Source organism: Aedes aegypti, chromosome 2 (genome assembly GCF_002204515.2).
Source record: "Aedes aegypti strain LVP_AGWG chromosome 2, AaegL5.0 Primary Assembly, whole genome shotgun sequence".
NCBI classification, from domain to species: Eukaryota; Metazoa; Arthropoda; class Insecta; order Diptera; family Culicidae; genus Aedes; species Aedes aegypti.
The window spans coordinates 318,062,326-318,089,699 of record NC_035108.1 but is presented as its reverse complement, the minus strand read 5'-3'; the positions used below and the strand labels follow the sequence as shown (position 1 = coordinate 318,089,699).

Here is a 27,374-nt window from a genome sequence, read left to right as displayed (position 1 = left end):
AAAAAACTCTGTAGATTTCCCTGGAATAATCCTTGGAGAAAAGAATGTGGAATTGTCTGGAGAAATACCATTATAAATCTGTGGAGGAATCCATGAAGATATTTTCCAAGAGCAATTAATGTAGAGATTTTACTGGAAGAATTTACTGTAGAGGTTTTTCCAATCTTATCCCAGGAGAAATTCTTAGGATAATTGCTGATAAAATTCCTGCAGGAATTCATGGGAGAATCTTTCGAAGAATTTCAACTGGAACTCCTGGAAGAATCTCCGTAGAGTTTTTGAAGGCCAAAAACAAATCGCTGAAGAAGTTCGTGGAAAATCTCTGTGAAATCTGAAGAAATCCTTCGAGTAAGTCATGTAGCGATTTTCCTGGTGGTAATTCACGGAGAATTTCTGGAAGAAATTCTTAAGAAATTCGTGAGTTGTTGAACACCCGGTGGAGTTTCTGTTAGAATTTCAGGATCGATCCGTGGAGAAATCCCTGAAGCTCTCAGGAGAAATTCTTAGGAAGATTCCTGATGAATTTCTACAGGAATTCATAGGAGAATTTCTGGAGTGATTTTAAAAGTAATTCTTGGAGGAATCCCTGGAGTATTTTTGGAGTTCAAGAATGAATCCCTGGATAATTTCCTGGGGAATCCTAGGAAAACTATTTGGAGAAATCCTTGGAGTATGTCATGTAGCGATTTTCCTGGTGGTAACTCTGTGAGAATTTCTGAGGGAAATTCTTTAAGAATACCTTTGAGGAATTCGTGAGCTGTAGAACACCTGGAGGAATGCCTGGTAGAATCCCTGGAATGATCCAAAATACTTGTTGGACACATCACGAGATGACTACTTGGGGATTTCCTTGTATCAATTCGTGGAGAGTTCCTTGGAGGAAATTCTGGGGAAATCGCTAGAGAAATATCTTGAGTAATCCTTGAAGAAATTGCCCTAGTGTAACTACTGGAGCTGCTAGAATCTGTGAAAAGAATTCCTGGATGAATTCTTGGAGAAGTATCTGGACGATTTTCTAGCGGAATCTCGGAAGGAATATCATATGAAATCGCTTAGAAAATCCTTGGAGAAATCCTGGAGAATTGCTCAAACAGATCCAGAACGAATTTTTTGAACATTTTCTGAAAGAATCAGAGTAAAGATTTTACTGGAGGAATCTTTGAAGAAATCACTGGAGACATTTCTGCAGCAACTCTTTGAAAATTCTTTGAAGGAATCCCTACAGATATTTGCCTGTAGGAATTTTTGAAGGAATGTCTTTTCGAATCCCAAGGTATCCGTACAGTTGTTAGCTTCTAGAAAGCTATTTTGATGGTAGGATTCTGCTGTAAGACACAGAGAAGAGGCAGAAAAGCGTTAAAATTACCGTGGGAGTACATCAAGGGCCTGATGTCATGGAATGCAATGTACGATGACGTACTGAGACTGACCCTTCCGGGCTTTAAGATTGTTAGCTTTGCCGACGACATGACCCTAGTGGTCTATGGCGAATCGATGGTGGAGGAAGTGTTGACAGCAGGGCATTCTATCTCCATAGTTGAGGAACGGATGAGGTCTAGGTAACTAGGACTGGCTCATCACAAGACTGAGGTGCTCATGGCCAACAAACGCAAGTCCGAGCAGCGAACGCTAATCTCGCTAGGCGATTGCACCGTAGAGTCCAAGTGATTCCTTAGGTATCTTGGGGTAATGATCGATGACAAGCTCAGCTTCGCTAGCCATGTTGAATGTGCATGTAATAGGGCTTCTACGGCTATAGCGGCATGAGGATGACGTATAACAGCTGTGCTGTAATTTCAAACAAATGCAAGCTCCTGACACGCGTGGCGCTATTTATTATGGGGTATGGAGGACCAATCTGGTTAAATATGCTTAGAATGAGCACAAACCTATAGAGCGGTTGGAAAGCACGTACACTCAGGCAAATGGACTATCGATAAACATAGGAACCCCTTATGAAAATTCGCCACAAGGAATCGGGTTGAAATTCATAAATTTGCCTTATGAAACCGAAATTTGAAAACAAAAATAGTTTTCGCGGCAACCTGGAATCGAACCAAGGACCTTGCTATCGATAGACTCGTACGTACACCCCGCGCCTATCGACGCCTTGGTGTGGTGTGATGCTAAAACGATACATAAAGCGTTCGTATTGCGATAATCGTTCCATCTTTCATAAGGCAAAAAGTATGAATTTCGATAGTCCAGTTCGCTGCGTGTATGAATTTCGATAGTCCAGTTCGCTGCGTGTATAGGATCATGTGCTTAGGAGTAGCAAGCGCATATTGAACGGTTTCAAAATAGGCTGTGTGCATCATAGCCGGGAAGACGCCCATCAAGAAAGATGTCCAATGCTTTAGCCAATTGTATATCGCCATCGTACAGTGATTCAACACACAAATGATTATGTTGATGAAGCATTTGATCTATGATTAATGAGAGATATTCTAATATTAAGATCTTATTGGTTATTACAAAATTTCTCCTAATAAATTTTAACTTTGAATTCAACCGTTCCAGCACTCCCTTCCATAAACCTTACACATCACCAAAAATGAAACCACAACTTCCCAATACTTTTCCGTCAGTTAGAGTTTCATCTGAATATTCTCAGTCTCCACCGAAAACCATAGAAAAGCATTTCACAGCCCCGTTTTCCCGCATCCCACCAAACAAATCGCATTGTAATAAGTCCGACCTTGAATTCGTCCCGTTTATTGCCACTGCCGCCATCGATCGCTCCTTGATGTGCGGTATTGCGACCCACGGAACGCATCGCTTGCTTTTTTCCTAAGACGCAATATCGTTCATTCCTGGTGCACGCTTCAAACTGGCTGCTGCCTCAATATTCCTAGCTTCTTATGTCTCGCGAGTTCCCTTTTTTCCCGCGCAAACTCGTGTGCCACATACAGTTTGGTGAATGAGAAGAGAAGGGGAGAAGGGGAGAGGTTCGAGGGGGAAGGCTTTTCATTCACCAGTTTTCTTCTTCGAGCAGCTGCTGTTCTGTTGGCCCTTTTCTTCGGTTCGAGTAGTGACGATTTAGGGGGCACGTCCAGCCGGCTTGGTTTGAGAATCTTCGCAGAAATGGTTCTGATTTTTTTCTGTTGATTTGCATAATAAAGAGCGGTCTGCTTTTTGCACATGCAAAGAATCGTTCGTCTTTTCTTTGAATTGTTGTGTTTATCGTCTTTTCTTTGAATCGATGTGTATATGCAAAAAAAAATGTTCAGATGAATAGGGGATGATTGTTGTTCATTCCCTCGTCCTATTCTGCACAAGGATTGAAGGCAATGGCCAGCAATCTGATTTGCAGCAATAAAGGTCAGTACTATCGTCAATAACACAGTATTAGACAATACATTTGTAACTTTTCCTAATTTCTATACAAAGAGGGGTTAGATCTTTATATTAGGGGGTTAAATTCTATTTTTTATGAACCGATTTACAAGAAATTTAAACAGTTTTTCACAACACACATCGCTTGAATAACAACATATTTCGAGTGATTTTTCTAACCACGAATCCAAAAGCAATAACGGGTTGACTGCATGAGCATAAGCATGAGCATGATTGACCACCTGCAGTCGCTATTCTGTTATTGCAAGAACAGCTGTACTTACACAGGGAACCAACAGACGCTACTCAGGATCAATAGCATCTTCAAAGTATAAGTACTCGTGCTCTCATTATTATAACAAAAAATAACGGCGCTGGCTGCATCCGAACGCAGGTCAATTTGTGGATGGAAGAAAATGTTAAAGTGTTACTTGCTTTATGGAAGCCGAGGAGTCCTCTGCACTTCTACAAGAAAACACTGGGAGTTTGGATATGGGGAAGGATTGTTTAAGGGATTGGTTTTGGCTAACAATGAAGATATGAATTGGAATGAATACGTGCGTACAAACATAGAGACCGGTACTTTTCTCGTAACCGCAATACGCGATACGCGAACCGGACACGATCCTGATTTCGTTTTTGGCTATTTGTAACAAACATATGAAGTCTTCCTGCTAATTTAAGGAAAGAACAAAGTTTAGGATGCTCTTACACAATGGTAAAATTTAAGCTATGTATTTCATTCAAAATGATACATAAATTATTGGGATCAAGTCTGCCAAAGTTGATAATCTTATACTGAAACTCGAAAAAGTTGCATATGTATTGTCGAATACTGTATGAACACAGAGACAGGATATGTGCAAGCGATTTGTGTGCAACGAGTGATATTTTGTGATGGAGAATGGGCTGTTTTATGCATTCAGTGCCAAACGGCTGCGACTTCCCATAAGCGTGGTGGGGCTGCTCGTTAGAAGCTTGGACGGCTCCTGTCATAATGGTGAGCTCTCTAGCGGGCGACAGCCAGTGTAATTTGCTGGCGCCAAAATTGCGTCGTTACACGTCCTGATTGTGTGCGGTGGCTGCCACGACCAGTGTCAATGTCATCAATGTCAACGTATGTGGGGTGCAACCACTTGAATGCGATGGCAAGATACCGTGCTGAAGCCATTAATGTATTTACAATCAACTTGATGGGGATGGATTTTAAGATATCAAGCGTTTGAGGAAATGCATGATCTATATATTTGTATTTACTTCTTTTTTGTTTGCAACAGCGAACCAAAAAGTCAAATGTCACAAGTTTTCCAAGGTAAACGAATTCTTCAACAACTTCATTACCTCAGCACCAATAAACTGGAACCTCCTCTATCTTTACCTGTAACCATGTACCTCACTTGAGGAGAATTGATGATCACGCCTATCCTTATTGTCTCTCTCCTCATCTCCTTCAATCCTACTCAAAGCTGGTTGATACATCTGAATGCTCGATTTTTGAAAATCCACAGTCGTAGATATTGGCCTTATTTGTGTCAGTGGAAAACGATATTCAGACAATATTTGCCACAAACCCTCGGTTTTGTTAGTAAATAAAAGCTTCAGTCTTTGATTTCCGGTATGTTTAACGGAACGAGAAGAGTAGCTGAAACCTTTGTCCAAAAAGTAGTAGAATATGTGATTAATACAAAGATAAGTTTTTAAGGATGATCTCAATAATCAATTCAATCTGACATCGCAAAATTCCGATATGAAATTTATGTTAGGTGATGCAGAACTTTTCAAGGGGCTTCGTTAATAAATATAAGCACTGTAATACGCGATTTCATATTTATGATGGGTAGTGGTCTCTAACTTGCCATGAACTCTCCAACTGCAAATTCAATCTCAGTTCATCACTTTCACCAACAGGGGCCGAAAAATTTTGGCATCGAAATCTGTTTTCCTTGCGTCTTCCGCATTCTCACAATGCTCTCGAAAAATAAAACTCAATCGCAGCAAATCCTAAATTTGGCGCCGATCGTTAGATGTTGTTGAATTAAAAATACAAACATTCAGATTTCGATCACCCATCAACCCAGCTGCGAAGCGATGACTTTTGATGAGGTACACTACATTGTAGGGCATAGGCGTTTCAGCATCCCACGGAATCCCTAGTCCACGCATATTTTCAATAATTTTAGCTTACTCCCCAAATCCGGTTTGTAACCTTCCGATGAAAACTGATGAGGAAAGCATTTCCCAACTAAAAGTGGTCATAAAAATAATCTCCTATATCGCACACACCAACATCACCACACCAACATCGACAAGAAGATTGTGTAACGACGGCCGCCGGTTGTGTATTGTTGATATTTTGGTCGTTTTTCTTTGCCATACAACGCACATCTCACCGCCCAAATGGGCAGCAGCTACCGAAACTGACCAGTGGCGGATTGCTCGCGCATTAGTCAATGGTATTACACAGTGGCGCATGGCCGGATAAAATCTCAAACACTTAAGTTCTTGAAATAATTTGTTATAATTTTTTTACGAAATTCTTTACTATTAAAAAAATTGTTCCTTAAATTTGAGATTGATCGGGCTTATTTTTTATTTTGGTGCCTTCTTAAATGAGAACAAGTCAGTAAAATTTGCTTTCATTTCAACCAATTTAGTATATCTTGCTTACTTCAAACAGCTGTAGAGTGCCGGTATCAATGGTCGATTACTATCTGCGAGCACTATTCGATAGAAATGCGAGCCATACGACATCAGCCGACACATTATCTTGATAAAGTCATTTCTCATGTTCATCCTTTTAAATCACGACTTATTTTATATCTGCTGGAGAATGAGATGTAAACACCTTTCCGAATCCCCTTTATTCCTTTTTTGTTGCCAAAATTTATTAAAGGCTATTTGTAGGTCATATATCTCGCCTTCCATAGCATCCACCTTGACCAGTGCGTCCGCTTTCTCATTGCCGGGTTTCGAGCAATGTAGGGAACCCAAACCAAGGTGATGGTATGATTCGACAAAGCACTCAGAATAGATCGTATTTTACGGAGGAAACACGGGGAGTGCTATACCGGCCTAATTGAACGAAAAGCTTCAATGGAGCTGGGGCTATCCGTAAAAGAGGCGATTCGTTCTAATGCGTAATGAATAGCCGCTAATTATGTGATTTATGGGCGGTGCTATGAAATTCATTAAAAACACCGAATCCAGTGGAATTATAAAATTTTGACCCGTCAGTGTGGTGTGCACTCCGAGCGGAGCGAATCTGGAATTCCATGCGTTTCTTATTTCATGGACAGATAAAATCGACAGTAAAATTGGAGAAGTCTGGGAAGCAACAAGGATTGGGAGCATTCAAAGAAGGGTTAATCTCCAGACTCATGTACCAGTAGTACAGTGTCATGAATTTTGTTTGAGGATTTAGTTCGATCAGCTTCTTAAAATTTTTAATTACCAAGGGATTCAACACTTCACACTAGATGAATAGTCTGTGTGACAATTCCGCGAAAAGATCTGATAAAGGAAGAACTCCTGCTAATACCTCCAAACTAATCGTTGTCGAGTTCATTGAGTCGAGTTCATGCAGCGTAACGCAATACGGAGACAGCAATACTGGATATGCTCAAGCATCAGAACATGTGTTTTCGCGGTGGATTGGAAACAAAAGCTACCGTATTCAAGAACCGAAAGGATTGCTGTGCAGTACAGTTTTATCAGATCTTCTGAGTGGGCACCCCACCTTCCATAATCCATGTCAACACACTCAATCTGTTCGGTAAAAATAACTGGGTGTTGGAACTACCGCAAAAGTCAGTAAACTAAAAAAAATGTCAGAAATCGAAAAACAGAGACTTTTTACTGAAATTTTGCAGAGAACTTTCTTTTTATATCATATATTGATAAAAAATAAAACATGGTGAAATTTGCTTTTCAATTACGCGTGGCGACAGTTTTTTTTACTGACTTTTTCGGTAGTTCCAAAACCCAGTAAAATTTTACCGACCCCAGTAATATAATCTAAGTGTGAATGTGCCAAAAATGTGTGATAGTAGAGACACAAACTGTATTTATAACCATTTCAAAAATATCAAAGTTTTTTCAACTAAAAATCAAGTCCGGATATCTGTCTTAAAATAACAAAGTTTTGGTGTACCTTTGAATAAATGAAGTTTTCTGTTACCTTAAGTCTTTCTTCCTTTTGCATGTTTCAGGTTTTCCAATTATCGTTTTTTCTGTTTCTGTTTATCTTTGCCACATACTTCATAGAGAACTCCAAAAGCCTAGACATTGCCAAAGGATCGTTTTTCTCCGTGACTGCTAAGGCTCCAAAAATTAAAAAAAAAATCAAAACTGCAACCCTTCCTGTCAATTAAAATCATTTCAAATTATCGATTCAAATAAATATCAACAACAATGTTTCACAATCATTCCATTTTTTTTCCTTTGAGACTATGTGAGTTCTGTCAATTTGACGAAATATTTTTTTCAACGCCATTTTTGATCTATTCTTACAGATAAACAGAGCTAAAAGCATAGCATACCATAGCATAGCCTGACTGTACATGTCAATGGTTGCTGCTCCGTGATTGATCGGAACTGGTAAGAATTGCACTTCGATCCAAATTTAAAAGGGATGGGACTATCCGCTTACTCTCGAAGTGCACTTTTAGCAGATCTCATATAATTGATCGATAACGGTGCTGGCCATGTGCTTATATTCATTTGGGATGTAGAAGGAATGTTAGTGTGTAATGATTGTTTCTGCTAGCGAAGACCGTGAATACCTCTGTATGTCCACAATCCAATGGGAGTCACCTTTGGGAATCGGTAATGCGATCCATGGATTAAGAGGAAAAATACGACTATTACTTAAAACTATTTTTGCATTTTATCTCGCCATGAAAAGATATTTTAAGACACAAGATTAAGAGATATATTTCCTTATACTGTATGCGAACTATTAGAACAAAGTTTGTTTGAAAAATACAAAAAAGATATTGATAGAAGCTTAAAATAAGTTTAAAAACCAGTTAATCTTTTTAATATAATGCAGGTTAATGTAAAATAGTGAAAAAATCATGAACATTTAATAAAAGAAGCCGTATAGGGTATCTTTAAGAAAACGTAATCCTGTATTAAATCGACTTTCAGAATATCAAACTATTTGAGGATTATTTTCAGAAATGACGAAAGAAGAAAAACAAATATAATACAGAATAGTTGTTTATTCCGACACTTGTAGTGACATGGTTTGTTTGAAAAATACAAACACCTAACGTTGCCTTTTCTTTGAGAATGTGTAATCATAAGCATGAAACGAGCTCACCAGTTGGTAATCCATCCTCGTCTGAACATGAATATTTTTTTGCACTTGCATAACCTAAACCGGACACGATTGATCTTCATGCCATCGCTCGATTCACATGAACAGAGCTTAATAGATTATTTACTCAAATGGCAATTTTTTTATACTTTCACTTATTATAAGGAGCAAATCTGGAGTGTATAAATGAATTGGTTTAAAAAGTTATCATTGTTTAAATTTTACAAATTTAGTTATCAAAATCCGTAGTAGAGGTTGAAATCTTTCGATTGACGCCAAAAGATCTCTCTTAGGATTTTTCGTTATTATGTTATGATTTTTTTTTGGTAAGATAATCCACACTGGTGTTGCTCCTATCTGACATTTCGGAAGGGGCACGGAAAACAAAATATACCCAACATTTGAGTTTAAACCAAGGGGTGTTATGGATCCTCAAAACAACGAAAATCATTTAATAATTAAGTAAACACCAGAAACACTTGGCCTAAACTTAAGCGTTTGGTACTAAAATTGGGACAGGGCTTTAGGATCCTATTGCATTATAATCAAAACATTCGATGTTAAAAACTGAAATGACTTAAATTTGATGGTATTTGAACTTCAAAATCCGTATTTTTTGCAAAATTACGTCCATTATGACTGAAAATTTTAGTGATCCGAACAACTTCATATTACTTGCTTTAATATGCCTTGAAAATAAGACGTAAATTTCAATGATTTTTTCTATATGTGTAACTCAACTAATTCTCAACCAGTTTTATCTCAATAAATCCTTTAAAAAAAAACGCGTGTTAATACTTCAATTATTACCAATTTTTCAAAACTCTTCCCGTTAACTGAAAAGTTATTTGGAAAAATGAGGCATTCGCTACTCGGTAGCAAATAATCTTTACCTTCTAATAAACAACAGTTTTGTTTGTTCTGTTATTTTTCGAGAAGGAAAAATTTGATATTCATATTTCGCTCGACCATAGTCAATGCAACAAACAAAATTGCATCTGTTCCAAAATTGTGCTTACATTTTATTCAAACTATAATATATACATTTTTGCTTTCAGTTTGTGTCACACAGACCCTACTTTTGCGTTATTGTGAAACTTCACTAGAAATGAGAGTTTTTTTTTTATCAAAATCCTTCGATATTTAGAATTGTATTTGGGTTTGTTAGAAACGTTTGACAAAATGGTTCAATCCTAAAAAATCGTTCTCCATAACTTCAAGAATTAATAGCTTTTCAGATAACTTCAAGAATTGATAGCTTTTCAGGTATTTTCACCACAAATAAAAATATTTCATTTGCCATTTCTTCATGTCAAATATCTTTACTTTTGAATAGGTAACCAAAATTTATGATTCTTACTTGTTTTAATGGATATATAAGGACTTGATTTTGATTCTTTTAAAAATCGACCAAAGCTGAAATCCAATTTTTTGTTGCTATTCAAATTCTATGTGGTCAGGTTTGATAATAGTTCTCAACATCACCGAAGCTTGGTAGCGTACTCTAGATCAGCGTGTTTTTAATGTCTCTTTGTGAGGGAACGTGAGATAGTGATATTTTCAGAGCTTTTGTCTCTCTCATGTTAAACCTTCGAACATTCTCAGGTCTTTCAATGGACTGCAAACCAAGATTAGTTATTTTTAGTGTTTTTATTGTTTAAAATTTAAAATTTATTGATGATATTTTTGTTTATGAGGGTTTTGGAAGGTAGAACCTGTGCAAAAAATCGGAAAAATATGTAAAGCTATTCTTTTAAGAAATTCAAAACCCATGGATAGCTCCTCAGAGGCGTGTATATAAGTAGTGATTAGGTTTTTCTCTATAACAAGACTTTTTCATATTGATATAGCCAATTTACCCAGTTGAAATACATTTGGTTTATTATACATATCAACTGTAGAGGTTGTGGTCAAAACCACCCTATAACTATCACAAATCCCTACAAAATGTCTCCCGAAAGTCTTGAACAGCTTGTAGCAAAAACCTTTGAACAAACACGAGTAAAAAATTGCTAATTGGAGAAGACGTGAACTAGGCAATTAATTTTGACACACCCAACAAACATTTAGACGAAAGAGTTTCCCATTTTGACCTACAATTTTAGCCAGTAAGACAAGCAAGTGGACATTTTATTTTGGCGGTGGGTGTAGATTTCTCTGAGCATCAATTGAAGTTGGTAAATTATCGTTTTCTATCGAGGTATTGTCCGACATTTGTATGGAGGCGCGCCACTTTGCGTCAGTTGTTTTCGGAAAAAGGGGATAAGAACTCTGCCCGCTTTTCGCGACAACATCAACAACGAAGACGACGACGCTCAAAGCGTTTGCATAAGAGCGTCAGACACGCAAAGTGCTATCCTATTAATAGGCAAACATTCACATACCTTTTAATGTGTGGCGGCTACGGGGATGAGCTACGACGGTCAACCAGAAAGAAAAACGGTTGTCGTCCGAAAATTGTCTCACTGAGTTGATCGGGGGGATTTGTATCTTCCCTCACGAAGACGCACTGCAATGTTTGGCGATGGTCTTTATTTTTATTTATCTGCTCGTGCGGTGTGACGCACGAAGCTACCGTTTTTTTTGTGGTCCGAAATGCTTGCAATCCATGAAGATGAAGATGGGGTTGAAGTGTTTCCGTTATCCTGGCAGTAGCGTGCCCTGCGGGATGAGTGTCTACATGTGCGGATTGGAGACAAATTTGTGGTTGATTGGATTTCTCGATAATAATGATGTTTGTGAAGAGATCGAATATAATTGAAGTTGAACAAATTAAAGCTGTTTGACAAGATCTCTTGCCATGCCACCATGGAAGAAGAATATCTCCAAACACTATAACTACTGACTTTGAAAAGAATATCTATTACAGAAAGCAATCTAGCAAGTAAAAACCTTAAAAGTGACTCATATACAAACTGTTTTTTTTTAATAAACTGTACAGGCTCTAATTAAACTAATACTTAAAATAATAATTGAACATGAAAAAAATAGCAGAACAAAATTCTTATTATGCAAAATTGAAGATAGCAAATAAAACCGAAACCAACCCCCGATGTCTAAGTTTGAAAAAAATAAAACAATACATTCTTAACACTTCAGTCGTCGCGCTGTTGTGTTTTGTTCAACAGTCTCGAAAAAACCTCGCTTTTCGTTCACAACTGCAGCGTGGTGGTTCTGACGGAGGCAAACCGCGCGACGACTGGAAGGTTAAACCTGCCCCAGCGTAAAATTCCAAAGCGTGGCGGAAACTAACTTATAGCAAACAATTTGAGCGCGACATTGTTTGTCGCTGATCGATATCCATCAAGCTCCCCTATCATTGCTAACCATCACGCAAACAAGTCTATCGGAACGCAATTTTTCCCTTCAACATGTTTCCATTGCCCCTGCGTGCACCCTTCGATTCCTCCCAGGCAGTTCGACTTTTATCTTGTCCATCCGAAAAAAAAAATGTGACTGTCAAGGCCAAGTGCAACAAATAGAGCGGAATTTTGTTTGAAATTTTAGATAAAACGTCCATCACTATCTACGCGTCTAGCGATGGGGCCAAAAGCGCGAGGAAGGGCTGCACCGCACTCGTGTTCCTCATTCAACCGAGCCCGTTGAATGAAGGGCCCACACAGTAGAAAATAAATTGTAATTTTGCGTCGATTTAGAGATGCAACATCTTATAAACGTATAAAACCATCCAGTAATTACCAAAAATCTGTGTATAGTAATTGATAGAACCGGTTTGCGAAGTTAAAACCAAGATTTGAACCCTGGTCTAACGATTAAGAGTTGCGTCGGCCACCTCATATCGCATATGGAAGAGAGTTCATTTTGATACAAGTTTTGTGTTTCTTTCCGAAGTGTGCTCATTGCCATTTTTTGAAAAAATTGTATTAACTTAGGTTCGATTATTGATACACAGCAAAACAAAATATGTCGACCGACAATGATTTATTTTTTGCTGTGCACCACCGCCATCCATTTTCGCACCACGTTACAACACTCAGCCGGACACGTGCTGGAATGATAAATACGCGTTCGGCGCCGTTTTATCACTCGATAGTGTATGTACTTAGAACTGCCTCAAACTGGCCTCGGCCCAGGCGAGTGCGCTGTACTGGAGAAACTATTGACTTACAGTGATGGTAGTCGGTAGAGAACGTTGGCGTAGCTATAAGGGGTCTGTTTTATACCCTTGTGCAACTTTTGAAGTTTTGTCAAGGTATTGCAGTTATGGAGAAAAAATCTATCATCGAAAAGAATACCTCAAACAACCTTTACCCATATCCAAAGTCCCAGTGTTTCCATGTGGAAGTGCAGAGGACTCCTTGGTTTTCATGAAGCAAATTACACGTCAACAATTCCCTCCCTTTCCCGAATTGACCTGCATTCGGACGCAGCCGTCTCCGTTATTGTTTATTGAGCACCAGTAAGGACTGTTCATTTTATAAAGTTGACACTTTGTGCATGCTGTATCTTTTTAGTTAATCAATGAAATTTAAATCAGTTTTCTGTACATCGTTCAACCAATATTGTACAATGTTGTGATAATGAAATAGTTTCAAAAATTAATAAATTTCACACGAATATGGATCAACTTTTAGAACGGTCAATTTTTGGAGGTAATCAAAATCAATGATTGTTAGAAATTGGCTGGAAAATTCGACAATCTATATTTTTTATTTTCAAAAAAAAGCTTGTTCTTCGATAGCATCATCAATCAGAAGCCTGATGGAAAAAATATTGTTATTTTTGGAGCAACATTTTTACAGATATAATAAAATCATTTTTCTCCGATAATTTTTGGAGAAAAATATTTCAAATTTGAAGGGAACTGATATGAGTAGATTTTTTTTTGGTTTAATGTACGTCCTGACGGAAGTGCTAATGTAGTACAAATGTGGAAAATAACTTACGCCTTCATAGAGTTACAAATTTAGTCCCCACGTCACATTTAAAGCACAATAGAAAAACACATGCTTATTATTTTTAGGAGACCTTTCACAGCACAATGGAAATCATCAAAATTGGCAACACTGCTATAATGAAATTGATTTTATTTTCCACATATTATATTGATAATATGTAATTCTGAGATAACCAATTGAAATATTCGGAGAAAAACGTTTACAATTTGCTGTAGATCGATAAATATGCGTACATGATTTTAAAAGTATGAGACTTTTTAGTAAAACGACCATAAAGATTAAAATTCATGCTTAAAACAGCGGTATAAACTCGCCATCTAGCTTTCGTTTATACAAATATAGTTTCTTTAGTAGTCGAAACTAGTTTTGAACACGCATTTCACTTTTCTCTTTTGCTGGGAGTGAAAGGATGGTGTATCAGCACATTTGGGCATAAATGGATAAATCATTAGTGTTTTCTAATGTCAGTGAAAGGTGGAATATAATTTTTTTAAGCTACACCTTTAGTAGAATAGTAAAGGATACAAACATACAATTTGTTCATAAAAATGAGGATTTTTGTTTTGCCAAAAAATAATGTTAAACTTTGACAATCCGCTTTTCTTAGGAGTTTTTGGAAAACCTATTTAGCTCTTCAACCAAAAGCATTTTCTAAGATCTTATATTTTCATAACATTGTAGAATAATAGTTGAACCATGCACAGAAAACCGATTACGATTTTATAAATAAATAAAAAAGATACAGCATGAACAAAGTGTGCACTTTATAAAATGAACAGTCCATATACTGACACTTCGCGGATGCTACTGATCCTAAGTAGCGTCTGTTGGTTCCTTGTTTGAGTGCAGCCGTTTTTGCAATAACAGAGTAGCAATTGTCAATCATGCTCATGCTCATGTTCGTAAAAGGAAAAACACGGACACCGTCTTCAGCCATCAAAAAAGGGATTGCATTTTGAGAAAATTGAGAGTATTTCTCACTTATCGCTCTCTGTAACAATCATGATTCGCAGCGCATCATGGGAGCCTGTTTATCATCTTCTGCTACAGCTCTGATAAGATCGGAGGGATAGCAGTGCACGATAAAACCTATCTAAATAAGCTCCCAGACCACGGAACAGTATTGTTATCGGATGTATTGGGGTTTTTTTTATCACGCTTGTAAAATAAAACAATGATAAATAAGCAAGAGAAATTAATATTATCATCGCTCTCTCTATGGGACTCTCGTTTGCGGCTGCTTGTTGCAACTTGCGAAACATTGCTGATTATGGATTGATAGAGATGTGATGGTTTCTTCGCCTGCTTTAACCTTGCTTCGAAATCAAATGAGAACGAATTCTACAATGCCTAGACAACTAGACAACGAACAAGCATGATTCAATGGCACAGTCAAGAAACACTCCTTCTCGTTACTGAGAATTTTCCAAGAATTTCTCCAGATATTTATCGAGAAGTTTTTTCATGTATTTAGTTTAGTTCTTTCAATAAATACACTCGGAATTCATCGAACGTTTAATTCAGCAATATTACTCAACACTGTTGAAAAATATTCTTGAGTGAACTCAGATATATCTTTGGAAAATACACTTGGTAAGTTATACAAGACTATTCTGAAATTACAGGGTCTGCCATTCTTTGAGAACCTATGCAATTAAAAACCCCAAAAAAATTTAAAGAATCTTCACAGATTTTTTTTAAGAAATACCTGGCAAGAATTGATAAAACAGCAAAATATAAAAATGGTTAACATTTAGCTTTACAAAATAGTAAAATTTAAAACAGTATAAATATAAAGAACAGCATATTTTTAAAGGAAGGTAAAATTTATAGTTAAACCAATAGAAGAATGGACGCCAAAAATTAATGGGGCATAATAAAACGAAAAGACATAAAAAAGTTCGTTCAGAATCATGGAAGTGATTGTGCTACTTTCCCCGAATACCATTTCCCCAAATGACTGGTTTCCCCAAAAAGCGGTGACAAGAAAGAACGATAAACAGTCAAAAGAGGGAAGAATTCTGTCATTCTCGGCTATTCCCATGTTGGCAAAAATGCTGAGGACGGTAAAACTCGCCAATAAAATAAAGAAGGGTGTATATTAGATGGGCAGTTCGTTCACCACCCTGAAATGTATAAAGTTACGACAATTATGAGTGCTAAACACTTTTCGGTGATGTGAACTAGTCGGGGAAACGAGATATTCGGAGAACTGGCACTCGGGTAACTGGCGTTCGGGGAACCGACATTCGGAGAAAAGAAGCACAACCCATCGAAGTAACTGCAGTAATCGATTTCTCTTTTCGCTGATAATTTTAGCAGTTCAATGTTATCGATTGCCGCCTTTTTGTCAGTTGGAAACAAAAAAATACTAAAAAATATAGCTCCAAAGAACAGCCATAAAAGAAGAAGAAATTTATTGAAATTTTAAACCAACAGTTTTCATACCTGTAATTATTGTTACATCATATTTAGAAAAAAATACAATTCAAAGAAGGGTAAATTTGTGCTAAATATATAAAAATCTTCAGTGCAAAAATTTGTTCCAATAGTGAAACTTGAAAGAGCAATTAATATTTGGAAAAAGTAGTTTCTGGATAAATAATAGAATACTATTGGCAATAACATTTTGGCATTTGGCATTTTGTATCAATTGACCCCAAAACAAGCCTGATGTCATAAGAAAGAATCAATAGAAACATTAAAACTAAAAATTGAGATTTTTTTTTTGTTTCAGACTCATTATGCCAAACAACTATTATGTCAAACGACTTTATGCCAAACGACTTTATACCAAATGACCTACCACCCTTGCTGAATACGTTGTCGTATTGAGAATTTTTCCAGAACGCCATATTGTGGTTATACAAATCGTCAAAGTTGTGTAAAACACTGATTTTACTAAACAAATTTTAAACTATGGTCAATTGAACTTTTTGGTAATTTAATACATCTAGCATGCAAAACAAAATGGTCCAGGATCTTTTTGTACTTAATGGAAATTTCCTTGACTTCCCTGGGCATAGAGTATCATTGTACCTGCCACACGATATGCGAATGTGAAAATGGCAACTTTCGCAAAGAAAGCTCTCAGTCAATAACTGTGAAAGTGCTCATTGAACACTACGCTGAGAAGCAGGTTCTGTCTGCAGTGAGGACGTTAATGCCAAGAAGAAGAAGAAGAGGAAGCATGCAAAACAGAAAATAAATATTTGTATGAGACATAGTTTTAAAGTTACCTTCTGGTTTGTCATTATGAATTCGCCACAGAGTGTTTAGAAAATACTCACAATAACGTCCCCAGAAGTCCTGGTGAAAAAATCCTGGAACGTTTTCTAGAAAAACCTTGGAGTACTATTTGTGGTATTAACCCCTCTACCGGCAGCTCCATGTTTTATCGCAAAATAAATATTCAAATCGTTATACCTTTTTTTTTTGTTTTTCAATATTTTTGCACCATTTTTTCACAAGTTGTCAAAAAACTTTCTAAGTTGTAGAATCTGTATCAATATTGATCATTGGTCATCTGAATCCACATACATTCCAAAATTCCTTGGGGGGACCGACGCTTTACTATAACCCCCCGTTAATTTATCAGGCTACAGAATTTTAATCGTATTCGGATATATTATTCTTCGGAACAATACATTAATGAGAGTATGTTGTGAAAAAATGAAGCAATTTGGTGTAGCCGTCTTTGAATAATGAAAATTTAGGTTTCTGATACTACGCTGGCCAAATATAGATCTTAAAAACTTCAAAAAATATCATATCGTAATTTTCAGATATCTCCAAGCATTTCTAACTGAATTGTATGTTTTTTTTCAGATAAGATCTCTTTTACCTGGAATTATATAGTCCACATTTTATTTTTGATAAATTGACCAAAAATAAAATGGCCGCTGGAGACACATTATATGGAGAATGCCGGACCCCCCAAGGAACATCGGAATATCTTCAAAACCAGATCACCAATGATCAATATCGACATGGATTCTTAAATCAGAAGAGTTTTTTGAGAACTTTTGAAAAAATTGTTCAAAAGTATTGAAAAACAAAAAAAGTTCTAACGATTTGAATATTTATTTTACCGTAAAAAAATAAGCTGTCGATAGACGAATTTTTGTAGGAATCCTTGAATGGATTTCATCGCAAATCGTTCGTGAATTTGTTAGTACTTCTTGGAGGAAAATAGTTCGGAATATCGCAAAGTATTCATTGAAGTGAAGTTGTAGATGAGTAATTTGAAGATCCATAAGAAACTTCTTGGCAAAATCCTCTGAGGTGCTTATAATGAAGTTCTTGGAAAATTCAGTAGATTTACATAAAAACATTGAGAGGTTCTGAGAAGTTTTTTTCAGAAGAAGCTTTTACCTAAAAGCAGTTTCTAAAAGAATACCTAGGAGAATGTCAAATTAGTCTTTTTCACGTGTAATACGTCATCAAAACCCTGACCACGCCCATGTTGCGAAGCATTTACAATGACACTCTCGAGTGCTCCATATATTCAACAGAGGAAAAAATGTTGAAGATAGCAACCCTTCGTAGACTACACTTAACACGTTTCAGTAATAATTATAGGAGAAGTGCAAACAAGATTGAGTGAGGCGCCCAGAAGATTGCGGCGCTTCTGTTCAGCACTTAATGTGCATCGATTGGATTGCGCAAGCTTTTCAATAACTAAATGGTTGCGTTAGAAATGTGAGGTAATAGCATACAAATTTCACATGATTTCAAGTTCATGGTTTGAGCCTTGAAACTAATTTTTATTAGTAATTGCTGAAAATATTACAAAATTGTTGTTCTGAATCAGCACGAAAAAGCCTGTTCATTGGTTGTTTCTGTCGATTGCTCTTACCAGGCAGAAATTAAAAAAAAAAAAACATCTAAATTTATAATTTTCATTATTTATGAGCAAGCACATTTTAATAGAACAAAAAAGTTCATAATTCATATATTAATAACGGTTTTAAAGACTAACTTCAGGGGCTTAAATCGATTATTAGAAAATGTGGGACCTTGCTTAGCGGAGCGGTAAGAGCCCACAGCTACAAAGCAAAGCCATGCTGAAGGTGTCTGGGTTCGATTCCCGCTTGGTCCAGGATCTTTTCGTAATGGAAATTTACTTGTCTTCCCTGGGCATAGAGTATTATCGTACCTGCCACACGATATACGAATGCGAAAATGGCAACTTTGGCAAAGAAAGCTCTCGGTTAATAACTGTTTATGTGCTCAGCCGAGAAGCAGGCTCCGTCTCAGCGAGGCCGTTAATTCCAAAAAGAAGAAGAAGACTATAGAAAAACCTGGGATGATACTTGGTAATCTGACAGCAGTTGCTTCATTAGTCAATACACGATCCAGACGACCACCTCAGATTTCAAAGCATGTTGTAAATCGAACAGTGTGTGGGTATTATTTCCCGTCATCGGAGAAAATACCTTCCCAGAGCTCAAAACAACCTTTGAAGTCAAACCTTTCTCGTTTGCATATCCGCAAAGATAGTGAAAATATGTAAATCGTCGTTCGCGTCACTGCCGGCGGCAGTTAGGTTCATATTTCTGCCCTGTTTGCTGTTGACATTAGCACAAAACCGCCACTTCAGCTTTCCAGAACAATGTGCTTACCGTTGCAACTTTCGCTGCGCAACTAAAGCCTCGACGTTAGGCGGCGGCGTCATCGTCGTTGCGGTACACTGAGGCAAAAATAATTGATAATTTCAGAAGAATTATAATTATGAGTTAGCGCTACAATTATTGGAGCTTGTATGTTTGGCTTATAGTTTTGAAGGAGAATTTGGTTATTATTTATTATTCAAGTCATTAAAAGAACTGAACTAAACTAAACTAAATGTAACTTAATTGATGTAACTTCACTGAAAATAATAAAATTACGTAACTGAATTAGGTGAATATTTGCCAGTTAGCATAAAAATTGTCATGTCAAGATAACATGTGATCAGATTTCACAATTTCATCGATCCTTGTTCGATAACAGAGCAGTTATTTAAGTGAATGTTATAAAAAAATATTCGGATCATTGTTCATAAATAATGCATAAATACTTTGACTAGTTCATCTGTCGTTATGTATAAAAGATCAGAGTAATTTTCGTTCAGTGTACGCTATCTGATTCCCTAACCACTACCGCACCGTCTGGTATACAGCTGGTGACATTGAGCTTGAAATCAGTGCGCTTCGAAATAATGAAAGTATGCATTCAACCTTGTCTGGTTTCGAATTGAACTTCTTATTAAGGTGCATCGAAGCCAAACCTTAAATTTTCACGAGCACAAATCTAGAAAACCGAACATCCGTTTAAGTTGAAAACTTAATCGATTGGTCACTAGCTGGTGGGGACCAATCGATTCAGTTTTCAGCTCGAACGGGTGTTCGGTTCTCCAGATTTGTGCTCTCGATTTGATGTTTGGCTTCGATTCATCTTCACCTTAATCAAATTCTTTAGTGTTTGCAACTGTCTTATCAAATTATCGGGAAAGCTTTTTATTTTTAGTGCATTTTCAACTAGAAGGAAAATCACAATGTTTACAAAGCAGTTCCTGGGTACTTGAGGGTTAATAGTTTCGCCTACGCTAACCCATTTGCAAACGGAAATTTACAGACCTAATTACCTATTCATCGAGGTACTGTTTAGTCTGTCAACTACAGACAGTCGACAGGAAAGGGTTTTTCCATCCAAGTTTATTCATAAACTAAACCAACACTTGTCGTTCCAGAATATCTCTGAAAGACATGATTATTTTAGTAATAATTTTATGGTGCGTTGACGTTTCCCTTCGATTTCTGGGAATAGTCTGTTTAAAAACTGAGTTCAAGACTCCGATTTTTGATCGCTGCATACGACTGAGTTCTGTAAACTATGGCCTTACATGTTTTTGTGAAACTATAGCCGCTCTTCATAACAAGCAGAACGAAATACGTAACGAGCTGTAGTGAATCCAACTGCATGCAGTTTGCTTGTACAGCTTTTGCAAACGGTGCAACAGTTCTGTGGGACACGTTTTAACGTGTCGGTTCATGATCGACATCGGCTACTAACACGAGGTTATGAGTGGAAAACTGCGCACGTGAACTAGACGTGACGATATCAATTAGTTTGGTTTCATTGGAATTTCCAAATAGTGATAAGAGCCATAGATACGTCACTTGGAATATCGTAGATGAGGAAGTGAGTCAAGCTTTAGGAAAGGGATAGGTCTTCGCTGCCTACTCGCATAATAACGATTACAAATCAATATTAGATCACCACCAAGTGTTACAATAAGATGATGTCAAAGTCACGTGAAGTTACTGGAATGATTCAAACTATGTTATCACATTCACGTTTAGGATTCTGCTAGTCGACTATCTACAAACATTTTCAGCTCATTTGTCACATGTTGAGCTTTGAGTCATCGTGTTTAGTGCTTCTCATCGTTAGAATGTATATTTTGTTCAAGTAGTTGTTTCAAAAGTACTCTTAAAGTTGCTATAGCACAGCAAAATATATTTTACGCTACTCACTTTGCATACACGGGTAGAAATCAGAATCCAAAAACAAGATTATGACTCATGATATCATGATTCTAGTGTGTTTTCATCTTATGAATATATACCATGATTTGGACTCATTATATCATGAGTCAGATTGCCGTAACGCAACACACGCGTGAGGTTTTTGTTGCTGATTGCTCGGAATCATGATTCAAATGCAAAAAATGCTGAGTCGCGCATCCGTTTATGATTGGCAAAATAAAAAAAAAGTTAAAATAGCATACATTGAGATTCGAGCCAAGAACCTTCCGATTGTAAGCCACGTACTCTACCACTCAACCGCTTCTTCATCTTGAATTAGGAGTAATCAATACGAATTAAATGAAGCAAAGTGCGCCGGTAAGTGTTTTCACACTGGATGTTACGCTTATGAGGAATCATGATTATGACTCCAGGAATAATGATTTTTGATCCTGATATTATGACCTAACCAATTTATGAATTTCATGATTTGTAAATCATGGTGTGGGGATCAAATTTTTATCCGTGTATCAACGGCTGTGACAGGAGCAAAAGTCTTTACAGATTTTTCGCAAATGGTCTCCAGTGATCTTAATAGCGAGGTCAATAATCTCCACAAACCTTTCTACAGAGTTTTCTAGGGAGGTTTCCACAAAGATTTCCGCAGAGCTATTCATGAAGTTTTCCACAAAAGTCTCTCTAGAGCTCTTGTCAGAGTTTTCCACAGCAACCTTCACGGAGGTCTTAACTAGAGATGGGTAAAACGGCTTTTTTTAGTGAACGGATCCGATCCGAACCACATCTTTTGAAAGGTTCAGTAACTCAGCCAGCGGCTCGTAAAGAAAGAGCGAACTAAACCGACCGAACGGATTCATTCCGTTCTTTCGCTTCCTCATTCTTCGTACATTCTTCCCCAGAAACTCACGATTCGATCGGACACGAACACAATATTCGGCAGATTTCTCCTACCCGTAGCAAACTAAAGATGCAAGGCAATGCAATTTGCCATTAAAGTCAGCACTTTCTCTCTCTATCGCTTATTTGCTAGTAATGCAAGTGGTCGGGGCGAATTTGTCGGTCTATGCTGAGAGCACGGAGAGACAGCAAAATGTGCTTGCATGTGTGGCGTGGCGCGCAAAGCAAGGCACGTGTCAAGCCTTATAGTAAAGCCGAGATACGATGAAAGAGAATAGGAGGAAAGAGATAGTTCGTTCTTTTTACTCTTTTAACGGGTCACTCTTTGCAGCCCACCGACGTTCAGACGATTTGGCCAACATTTACTTCGCTTCCAAGTTAGTCAAACCGATTTATGTTGCTGCAACCGTTTGACCGACTGTCAAAGTTTGTTGCAGCAACACTATATTTCTTCGCATGTTTTGAATGATCTCGGCAAGTCTAGAGGATGTGATAGTTATTTTTCCCGAACTCTGGCTGTTTTGGAGTATTTCTACGATTCTTGGCCAATAATCGTTGTAAGGAAGATCAGAACTACCGATATTTTAGTACCGTAAGAAATGGATATTGATGAGTAATTCCATTTATATTTCGCACGAAGTGTTCCGGAAAAACTCTAAAATAATGGAGATTTTTTTTTTCAGGAATCCATGGGTTATACTAGGGATTCCACAAAAATTTCTTCCTGAGATTTAACCTGGAATTTTGTCAATGATTCCTCTAGAAATTTATCCCCAGATTTAACCAGAAATTCCTCTGGGGAAAATCCTTCAGGAATTCATCCTGGGATTCTTCCACGAAATCCTTCAAATTTATTTATTCAAATTTGGGTCTTGCACTGATTTTTTTAGCAGTTAATCCAAAAAAATCCTCGAGGCAGTAATTTTTCGGTGCTTACTCCAAGGCTGTCTCCGAGAATTCCTCCAGAGATGGCTATAACAATTTATTCAAGGGTTTCTTCAGGAATTCCATTAAAATTTAGTTACAAGTTTTCATCACGTATTATCCAGGAATCACATCACAAATTCTTCCTGTGATTCCACTAGGAATTTCTCTATAAATTCTTGATACGACTTCTCAAGGATTCCCTCCCAAGAAATGTTTACAGGAGTTCCATAAAAAAACTACCTGGAATTCCTTGTATCAACAATCTTCCAGTGATTCTTCTAGTGATTTCCTTAGAAATTCCTCTACAGATTTCTCCAAAAAATCCTTCACCAATTGATCCATACATTCTTCCAGTGATTGTTTCAGGGATTCCCACACCGTTTTCTCTAGAAATTCATCAAAAAAAAAATCCTACAGAAAAACATACAGAGATTTACTCCAGGAATTCTAACAGGACTCATCAAAATTCTTACCCTTACCGAGGATTCTTCTAGTGAATCTTTAATAAACTATTTTATGAATTCACTGTTTCCTTCAAAGATTCTCCCTGGTATCGCTAAATAGACCCTACGAGGCATTCACCCTGGGATTTCTTCAGGAATTACTTCAAGAATCTACCAGAAATTTTTCCGAGGATTACTAAAGGAATTAATCCATCAATTCCTTCCAGAATTTTTTGCAGATTTTTTCCCAACAAACCCACCAAGAAAATAACCTTAGAGAATCCTTCAAGAACTCCCTTAGTGATTGTTTTGGATGTTATTTTCGGAGATGTATTTAGGAATTTCTCCGCGGAATTTCCTAGATTTTTTTCCAGTGATTTCTTTAGTAATTCCGCCAAGAACTTCTGAAAAAATGCTTCATGGATATTCTCAGAAATTCTTCAAAAAATCCAAGGATTCATCCTGGATACACTCAAAGAAATGCTTTGTTTAATCTGCTGAGTAAATATCACGAGGAATAATCTTTTGGACATTTTGTAGATGCCTTCCTGATAAAATACCTAGAGTACAGGAAGGAAGAATTACTAGTTGAATCCTTCGCGGAGTTTCTAATCGATTCTCTCGCAGAAATATTTGTGGTTTTACAGAAAAAAAAAACCTTGTGGGCTAGTAAAATTTTATGCTTAATTTCCCGGAGGAATTTCTGATAATCTTGAATTCATTTTAACAAGAAAAATCCTGGTAATTCCTGGCAAAACATTATTGATTCTGGTAGAACTTCTGGCAAAACTCTGGTAGATTTTTCTGGTGGAAATTCTAGCGAAACTCTGATGATATTACCAGTGTTAACCCTGAAAGAACTTTTGGTGAAATTCCTTAAAAAAAACTATCTCGAAAAATTACTGGTGAAATAATAAGAGAAAATACTAAATGAAGTCTCTAAAGGAATGACTGGTGGAATTTACAGGAAATTGGGGTCAAATCCCATTAGAAATCCGTTGTGGGATCCTTTGCGATCATGTTGGCCCATGGAGAACTTTTCCCAGGATGTTTTGGAAGAACCTCTGGAGGTTTTTTTTTATTTCCGCTTAAATCACCAGTTTCTGAAAAAAATTCTAGTGGAATCCCTTTGAGAATTTCAGCTGAAATCTTTGAAGGTTTTTTCTGATGGAAAAGATGGAGAATTATCTGGGTAAATTCCAAATGCAGTCCATGAAGGAACCTCTGGTGGAATCCTTGGAGGAAGCCCTGGAGGATTTATGTGGGGGATTTTAGTTGGAATCCTTAGGAAATCCTAGCGGAATTTTCGAAGGAATTCCTGGTGGTATTACAGAAGAAATTTTTGGAGGTATCCCATAAGGATTTTTTTTCGAATTCCAAGATGAACTTGTGATAGAGCCACTGGATGATTTATTGGTAATTGATTTACTAGGGATGTCTCCACAAGGATTTCCACAGGGCAGTTCAGAATCCGAAAAAGTATGAAAATCCTATCTGTCATAGCTATTTTAACCTCCTTACGATAAACATAGTTTGCTGTGAAATTTTCAGCCTTATCGGTGGTCATTTGAAGGTAGCCTAAGGATGAAGTTGGTTTATATGGAAATTACTATGGAGAAATTTTGAAAAATGTTCCAGATCCGTTAATAATGTAATGTTAGTCCAAATCTATAATCTGATAGTAAAAACTCATTCCTTAAAAGCTCTTCACAGAGGTCTCCATTGGGTTCTTGACCGAAATTTCTACAGAGTTATTTATAATTTCTGAAGTGACAGAAGACCTACATAACGACCTTACCTTAAATAGAACACCAAATGTCATGTCCCGTGACATCTTTCGTCAAAATAGTCGCACTTGAGCAAGAATTTTCCTTTCCAAATGTCATCCATGGCTCACCTCACGCAATGACAGATTGCGTTAGCCCTGCTCTGTAGCGTTGTCTGTAGTGGATCGTGGTGGGAGTGAGAAAATCTCTCGCTGACATATTCATCCGTCTTTCTTACCCTAGCTATGTTTCACAAGGGGCCATGCAGTTGAACACATTATGAGTCCCACGCACATTTTCTCGATATACCATGACCCCACAGTTATGGATCAAATAGTGTGGAGCGCAACCTATAAAATTCAATAAAACGACATGGAAAACGTAAAATTGTAATTTAAAAGCACAAATTGAATCGTTTCAAGTTGGAATTTCGGTTAGTAAACTGTTTTGAGTGTAATATTTACATAAGATTGCATAAAAATTAAAAATAGTATCGGTTTCTGAAAACCATATTATGGATCAATTTTCACATTGTGGATCAAATTGTGACATATTACGGATCAGTGCGCAAAATCAAGAGATTTTCAACTCAATGCATCTGTATTGCATGATTTGGCGAAAGTTAACAATGTGTCACATATTACTGCAAAAAATAGCAGCGTAGAAGCTGGAAACAAGGGTAAAATGCCATTTTTTAATGATACTGCATTGTAGTAACTGAGACATGTACTGTTTTCGCTCCACACCAAGTTTTCCACCCATTTTTGTCTGCTAAAAATGAAATTTACTAACCTTGATGTTTTACTAGTTTTATCCTTATTGCTATTGTCTGAAAATGTCGAATCCAATGCTTAAAATGGCAGAAATCTGCATTCTTTGGAAGTGATCCATAACCGTGGTAAACAATCATTTCCTGGCCCATATTATGGATCACTAGTTAGAACTGCTAATATTCAGTATTTACAATCAACAATTAAGGAAAATGTTTTCCAAAGATGAATTCATACTAAATCTAAGCGAACGAGCATTTTTTCTGTTATAATATTTGAATTCTAGCACCTGTGGGAGCTTATGAATGCTGACGGCACTTCTTACGGAAAACGACCATATAGCTGATAGCTGTGTGGTACCAACTAAACATTTGTCAAATACACCGTTATTTAGCAGTTGAATGTTGTGCTTAACATTACAAATGGTAGAAGACAAATAGTATAAAATGGGAAAAATATGTTTTACGTCAACGTTTATGTTTTGAGCGAGTTATCCGATGTTGAACGCCAAAGTGATCCGTCACTGTGGGTGATCCGTAACTGTGTGGGCATGGTACTTGTTTCATCTTCATCGGATGGATGCGTGCGTGATTGATGGTATTCGTTTTTGTATGTTTGTTTTCACTCTACAAGAAACTTTTTCCATTCATGTGACCTCTCATAATTGCATTGCCAGATCATATGAAAAATGATGAATTGAAATCCGAAGGATTTCAGTTATAAATAAAAAAAAATGTTGAAGTTTATCATCAATATGAAAATCATCACATTTTTTGCACGAAATCAAAATTCGTTCAAACTTTCCGATTTCAAATGAAATATTTCGGATGCTTGAGACTCATCGAGTGATAATTTCAATCTCAGGAATGTAAACAACGCATTTCACGGCGTCGTCGTGCATCCAATTGCCTCCATATGACCGCGGTGAAGGATACAAGAGTGGTGTTGCATCGCATCGGTTCCGTTTCTGTTCTTCCGTTCGGTTCGTTTCAGCTGTCTCATTTTAAAATAGATTAGCGAAAAGGAACATTTACGACATTGTTCCATCCAAAACGCTCGCCGATTCACTGTGGTCGAAAATTAACGAAATTTGTCAAAACTAATTTTATTCTTTATGTCAAAAAGCTGTCTTTTCTTAAATAAATGAGAACTGGATTCAGTACTATACCATTTAATTCCACTAGAGTTCGTATGCTTTGACAGATACGCGTATTTCGACCTCAACTGCAAGGAAGTCATCAGTGTAGTATACTAGACTCGACTTGAAGAAATCCATCGTACTGAAAACATAGTTTTGGCCGCTTTTTTGCACGGATCTCCACCACAGTGCAATCACCAAAACGGGAACCACTCGGACAGGAACATCTGTGTGCCGCGAAGGGGTGGTTTATTTTGTTGCGAATCGTTCAACCCTCTGCTGGCGTCTCCGGCGTCGACGTCGTCGTCGGCAACGAGAAAGGTGAAACA

General features: G+C 37.2%; 1 protein-coding gene across 2 annotated transcripts in view; it reads left to right on the top strand.

Annotated features, from left to right (window-relative positions):
- The window catches only part of LOC5568890 (proton-coupled amino acid transporter-like protein pathetic), a 130,701-nt gene that overhangs the window by 61,705 nt on the left and 41,622 nt on the right, over positions 1-27,374 (top strand). The gene's annotated exons all lie outside the window — the stretch shown is intronic.